The sequence below is a fragment of the Empidonax traillii genome, unplaced genomic scaffold (genome assembly GCF_003031625.1).
Source record: "Empidonax traillii isolate 1590-97213 ecotype Southwest subspecies unplaced genomic scaffold, ASM303162v1 scaffold2139:size67343, whole genome shotgun sequence".
Classification (NCBI taxonomy): Eukaryota; Metazoa; Chordata; class Aves; order Passeriformes; family Tyrannidae; genus Empidonax; species Empidonax traillii.
In genome coordinates, this window is record NW_020957332.1 from 36813 (window position 1) to 43719 (window position 6907).

Consider the following 6907-nt stretch of genomic DNA (forward strand, 5'->3'; position numbering starts at 1 on the left):
TTAACTTCTACACAGAAGGAAGCTTTGGGGTGATTTTTATTAGAGAGGAAAAAGGACGTCTGGAAAAATGGAAGAAAAATGTGTCAAGGTTCGTGTTCTAACCAAACACACCAAATAACAGGTTGATGTAAGACATCTATTTAATGTTTTAATCTAAGCCAGTGCTTTCTAAAGCTGTAGATACCCCTGGAAATCAGCATTTCCTCCCTCTGGAGACAAACAGCATCGTTAAAATGCGATATTTTAATAACAATATGACATGGGGAAGGAGAGTCACTATTCCAGTCTGGGAGTATGATCAGACACAGTGAGTTAAAATCATGGAATCCTGGAATGGTTTGGGTTGGGAGGGACCTCAAAGCCCACCCAGTGCCACCCCTGCCATGGGCAGGGACACCTTCCACCAGCCCAGGGTGCTCCAAGCCCCGTCCAACCTGGCCTGGGACACTTCCAGGGATCCAGGGGCAGCCACAGCTTCTCTGCCCAACCTGTGCCAGGGCCTGCCCACCCTCCCAGCCAGCAATTCCCTCCCAGTATCCCCCCCAATCATTTTAAGCAAATTAGGAGGGATTCATTGCAGAACTGCTGTGGTGAAAGGCCCAAGAGACGACGGTCACAGCTCTCAGGTCGAGGGAAGTTCTCCAAGAGCTTCCTCGTGCCAGTTTGAACAGGCTGGGCTCCACCTTGGCATTTATCCCCTTTTAATCCTCCCCAGAGCAGGTGAAACCAGGCAGGAAGAGCCGCTTTCAGTGGCACGGGGCAGGACATGAACAAACAGAAACGAGCTCTTCAGAGGCATCACCCGTAAAATCAACTTAACACCCACTACAGCATCAAAAGCAACTTGTGCCGGTGATTCAGGCAAAGCCCTTCAGCTCCCAGGGAATTTTCACTACACTGGTCAGCATTGTGCTCAGTAAATGTGAGCACTTGCAGCCAGTGCTCAGCACGAGTCAAAAAGGGGGGCCAAAAAGTTATACATTTATATGGAATTAAGGGAGTAAACCAGAAAATTTAATGCCATTATATAAATTCATTACAGACTTCATGGAATCCCATGGTTTGGCTGGGAAGGACCTGTAAGCTCATCCAGTTCCACCCCCTGTCCCTTCTGTCTCTTGTTACTAAAGCACATGACTTTTTATGCCAGACATATTTAAAAACTATATTAAATATGACTCATAACGAAGAGAAAACTTGAATGGCAGCAACAACTCTTTAAGTTTTCCTTCTGAGCTGAACTTCCAGCTTCCTGAAGGAATTTTATTGCTCTCTTGTCTGTTCTTTCCAAATGGTTGAACTTGCTTGAAGCAGTGTAAAGAAAAAATCAGAATAATCCAGCTGAAATGAATTCATGTAAGGCTAATTTATAAGACACACAACCTTTCCCTTCTAATTAGCACTGCCCCAATACCTCTGGGGCTTTCTACAGAAAAACACCCCCCCCCCCCAAAAAAAAAAGATGCAACACAGCAATGTCTTGGAATTTTCTGTAGAAGTTTCTGCCAGACCTGACATTCTGACCAGTCTTTGCCATCCTCTCCCAGCCCTGCCCAGCTCCTCGTTCAGTACCCCTGCATCTGCTTCCTGCAGGATTTATCCACTTTGCCAGGATATTTCCCCATCCTACACTAACAGTAAACCAAAATAGAGGGAATTGGAACTCCTTTTATTTTAGAATAGCAGAAGTTCAGGTTGATTTAACATGGCACTGGTTCTCAGTACTAAAGACATGATTATGTGATCCACCCACCCATCCTTTCATACATTTCCCTGTTTTCAGTAAGTTTTGTGTTTGCTTCCCCAAAATAATTTCTTAAATCCCAAGGAATAACTAACCAGGAATGAATTTCTCTGCTTAATTAGCAAGAAATTCAACGATTTAGACAGTAACCAGATATGCAAAGTAATAGCTAAAATCAAGACTCCTTAGGTTTATTTTATTAATGATTAAAAGCCAGATATTTAAAATTATTCCTGTTTGTTCACTTAGAGCATGATGACACTTTGTTGCTGAGGAAACCATTTTAAGGGATTAGACTTGTATGGAAAGAAGAGATTAAAGAGCAGAAATGCTTTTACCCAACTGCTCACTTCCTTCCCCTGCCAAATTGCAATAAACCAAAATAAACACATAAACTGTTCCAATCAACAAACAGCACTACTTAACTCATAATATTTAAAGCAATACTGTTAATAAATATGGTTGAAAACAACGATTATATAACAAAATATATTAAAAAAACCCCAAAAGAAAGCAAGCGTTGGCAACACAGAGACACCCCCTGGGGAGATGGCGCAGGGGAAATCCCAGGGAGCAGCACATGATGCTCAACATTTATGACACAAAGGCGTGGAGGAACCAGTGGAAACTCTAAGTCAGCGTTTCGAAGCAGAAGAAGGAAGGGGAGGCCCAGCACATGTGACCCCAGGAAAGGCTCTAGAAATCCATGGAATGCCACAGCTTTATCCAGGAGCAGCAGAGAGAACTGCTGGGTTTGCCAAACAGCAGGTGACAGGGCACTGCAGCAGGGAATTGCTTTGAATTCCATAAGCAGAATCCCAGCCTGGCTGTGGTGGTGCATCATTTCACTGGGTTGGGTTGGGAGGGACCTCAAAGCCCACCCAGTGCCACCCCTGCCATGGGCAGGGACACCTTCCACCAGCCCAGGTTGCTCCAAGCCCCGTCCAACCTGGCCTGGGACACTTCCAGGGATCCAGGGGCAGCCACAGCTTCTCTGCCCAACCTGTGCCAGGGCCTGCCCACCCTCACAGCCAGCAATTCCTTCCCAATATCCCACCTAACCCTGGCCTCCTTCAGTCTAAAACCATTGCCCCTTGTCCTGTCACTCCCTGCCCATGCAGAACTCCCTCTCCCTCCTTGCCAGCTTTGTATTTTATACGAGTTCCCCTTTAAACAAAAGGGTTTGTGCAGTAGCTGTTTCTTGCTGCTCCAGGGCATAAGAGGAGGCCTCAGGTCAGCTCTGCCTTTGCCTCCTCCTCAGCTCTCCCAGCCGCTGCCGGTGAGCTGTGTGTGAGGTGGGTGAATGAAGTGCGGGGCAAACGAGTTTTGAACAGCGTGAAAGCCTCAGCGTGGCAGAGCCCCGAGTGGGGATGAGGAGAGGAGAGTGGGACGGCAGGAGGGGGGCAGGATGTCGCCAGGACACCACACAGGGAATGGCTTCCCACTGCCAGAGGCCAGGGTTAGGTGGGAGATTGGGAAGGAATTGCTGGCTGGGAAGGTGGGCAGGCCCTGGCACAGGTTGGGCAGAGAAGCTGTGGCTGCCCCTGGATCCCTGGAAGTGTCCCAGGCCAGGTTGGACGGGGCTTGGAGCACGCTGTGCTGGTGGAAGGTGTCCCTGCCCATGGCAGGGGTGGCACTGGGTGGGCTTTAAGGTCCCTCCCAACCCAAACCCGTCTGGGATTCTACGAAACCCCCGTAAACTCGACATTTCCGAGCCGCGCTCTCACAGCCCGGCACCGCCCCGGGCCCGCCGAGCGGCGTCCCCATCGCCGGGAGCGGCACAAACTGCTGGGGACAGGGGAACACACCAGCCCCCGAGCCGAGCCGAGCCGGGCCGGGCCGGGCCGAGCCATCCCGGCCGTGCCAGCCCCCCCGATCCGCTCCGGGCTCCCCGGGACTCACCCGCGCAGAGCAGCGGGAGCGCGGCCAGGACGAGGCACAGCAGCCCCTTCCAGCCCCCGCCCGGCACGGCCGAGCGCCGCTCCGGCCTCCCCGGGCTCAGCTCCTGCCTCCATCCATCCCTCAGCTCCTCCGTCCTGCTCCATCCCCGCTGCTCCTCCGTCCTGCTCCATCCCCGCTGCTCCATCCGCCCGCTCCGCCGCCGGAAGGCCCGTCCGGCAGCGCCTGGGCCGGGGCCCGATGGAGGGGGCGGACCGGGCCGTGGAGGGGCCGGCCCGGGGCGGATCGCGGGGCGGGGGACGGGGCGGACCGGGGGGCGGGTTGGTGTGACCGAGCTCGCAGCCAGCCCGTCCGTCCCGCGGGGACAGAGGGAGCTGTCGCAGTCACCGAATATCCCGAGTTCGTGGGATGCGAGGGGATGGTGGAGTCCAACTCCTGTCCCTCCCTGCAGGGAACAGCCCGTGGCACAAACCCAGCGGGCACGGAGACGATGCCAGGGCTGGAGCGACCCCACTCTGGGACAGGCTGGGAGAGCTGGGGGGGTTCACCTGGAGAAGAGAAGGCTCCAGGGAGACCTGGAGAGACTCTTGGGACAAGGGATGGAGGGACAGGACAAGGGGAATGGCTTTAAGCTGAAAGAGAACAGATTTAGAGGGGATATAGGGACGGAATTGCTGGCTGGGAGGGTGGGCAGGCCCTGGCACAGGTTGCCCAGAGAAGCTGTGGCTGCTCCTGGATCCCTGGAAGTGTCCCAGGCCAGGTTGGACGGGGCTTGGAGCAGCCTGGGCTGGTGGAAGGTGTCCCTGCCCATGGCAGGGGGTGGCACTGGATGATCTCTACTGTCCCCCCAGCCCAAACCACTCTGGAGTTCTATGATTCTGTTCTAAGAATCAGCCCATGAGCCCGAGGGCACTGAGGTGCCGGTTCAGGCAGAGGTAGAGGCAGAGGGAGCGAGGTTGGGCACTGAGCTCTGGAAAGCCCCATGACTGTGGGTGTTTCCAGGTTCCACCAGCCCTGCCCCACTCTGTGACAGGGCAGCAGGTCAGGACAGTCACCCAGCACATGGGGCTGTCCCTCAGCTGTCCCAGGTTGTCCCAAGGCCAGGCTGAGCCCTTGAGTGGGCAGGAACCAGGGGCTGGGCAGGGCTGCCCACACTGCCTCCGCTCTCGACAGCCTCGGGTGCTGGCTGTGGGCCAAGGAACACAAACTAACCCTGCTGTCAGTGTGGGCTGGCAGGGTTGGTGCTCAGTGTCCTGGTTTGTGCAGGGCAGGGTGAGTGGCTGCACAGCTCCCACCTGGTGTCTTATATAATCCCAAATTTTTGGAGGTTGGAGGGGACCATAAAGCCCATCCAGTGCCCTGTTCCTGCCCTGTTTGATTGAATGCTCAGTGCATATTAAATGAATGTTACAGCCCCTGAAGTTGGGCTTGGACCCAGCTCCCTTTTTGGCAGCCAGAAGTGTGATCATAAGACTGAAGAGCTCATCTTCTCCTTTTTTGTTTCGTGTTTTTCATGCCCAGCTGCAGGGCTCGGGAAGGTAAAGTCGGGGGTTCACCTTTCACTTCCCACCCCCTCAAAGCAACCAGCTCCTCAGTGGTCAGAGCAGTGTACCCAGGGAGGAGGATTTGAAACTGTGGGAGGCAAAGGTCTGTGCCCTCAGCCCTCTGGGTGTGAGACACATGACAGAGGTGCCTGAGGAGAGGACAGGCTTTCCAGCCACACTGCTGCACAAAGATGTTCCTGGCTGCTGTCACTACGAGGTCCTCCACGTACTCTGGGCACAGCAGTGATTTCAGGCTCTCAGAATCCCAGAATCCCAGGATGGGTGAGGCTGGAAGGGCCCAAAGTGTCCCGTCTGGTCCCACCTGCCTGCCCAGAGCACGTGGCACAGGGTCGTGTCCAGATGGCTCTGGAATATCCCCAGGGAGGAGATTCCACCCCCTCTGGACAATCTGTTCAGGGCTGGGTCACTGCCCAGCCAAGAAGTTCTTCCTCCTGTGCAGGTGGAACTTGCTGGGCATCAGTTCCTGCCCCTTCCTCTTGTGCCATTGCTGGGCCCCCCCGAGCAGAGCCTGGGCCATCCTCTGCCCCCTCCCTGCAGACCCCCCAGACCTGGGGGAGGTCCCCTCAGTGTCTGCTCTGGAGGTTGAACAGCCCCAGCTCCCTCAGCCTGTCCTTGGGATGCTCCATCACTGCCTGACCTGTTAGGGTTGAGCCTGGAGAAGATAATTCACGGCCATAACACGATGCTGAGGGGGGAGAGCATTGCCGGGCATTTCTGAGCCTGAGTCAGATTTACTCCATGAGAAATTGTTACTGCTGCTCAGACAGTTGACAGGGAAACATTTTAAAGGCAAGTTATTTGTGTAACCACACCTCAGTGTAACCATTTTGGCCCTCTCTGTGAACTGCAACTGAGTCACCCCTTTGTTACTGGTACAGGTATTTACTGACCTAAACATACCCCAATATTTACAGTTTGTCTTCTGGTAAGTTTGAATACAACTGCGTGGGTGACGTCGTAGAAGAAAGAAACAGAAGCTGGTGCTGCTCCAAGGTGGGAGAGGAGCAGCTCTATCTCCAGCACACAGGCAGAGGGAAGACAATGCGTGCGCCGGTGGCCGTGGGTGTCAATCCCAAACACTCCTGTGATGGGGGAAGCTGAGCCACTCGGGCCCTGTTGGGTTTATTGCCTTTGGCTGACAGACAAAGGAGACATCGCTTGGTGGTTTCTTCTCATGCCAGCTCTGGAACAGGATAAAAGAGGCAAGCACAGCATTTCAGCTCGTTTGAAAAGTGTAACGACACAGGTGCAGGAAGGAAGGTCCTCAGGGAGCCCCCGTGGGTCCCTGTGCAGCCCCAAGGAGGGCCCTGTTGCATCCTCCCCTTCCAGTGGGCTTTGTTTTATATCCACCTTCTCAGGCAATGTCTCCTCTATTTTTTTTATTTTTTTTTTCTGGTTTCATCATTAGAAACCCTTTTGTTCTCTCTGTTTTGTTGCAATCTTGTCGCTGCTTTCACATCTCTCATGGACAAGGAGCACAGGTGAACAGTTTCCTGGTTTCAGAAGCCTTTCACACTTTGGAGCCTGTCACATTATGATGCCCTCAGACTTCCTTTCCCAGCCCACACAAGATCATCTGCCTTCACAGAGAGTGTTTCTTGTCCTCCCAGGACTGTTCCCAGCACTGGGCCCAGCTCTCCACAGGCCTTACCTGTGCTGAAGAGCAGGAAGGATTATCTTTCTGGTCAGGCATCGGAAT

General features: G+C 53.7%; 1 protein-coding gene across 1 annotated transcript in view; it reads right to left on the bottom strand.

The window, feature by feature from the left end:
- The window catches only part of IFNAR1 (interferon alpha and beta receptor subunit 1), a 24252-nt gene extending 20554 nt beyond the window's left edge, over window positions 1-3698 (bottom strand). Inside the window, exon 1 of the mRNA XM_027909448.1 lies at window positions 3647-3698. The gene's annotated coding sequence lies outside the window, so the exon portion shown is untranslated. The remainder of the gene's footprint in view (window positions 1-3646) is intronic.
- Between the last annotated feature and the right edge of the window lie 3209 nt (window positions 3699-6907).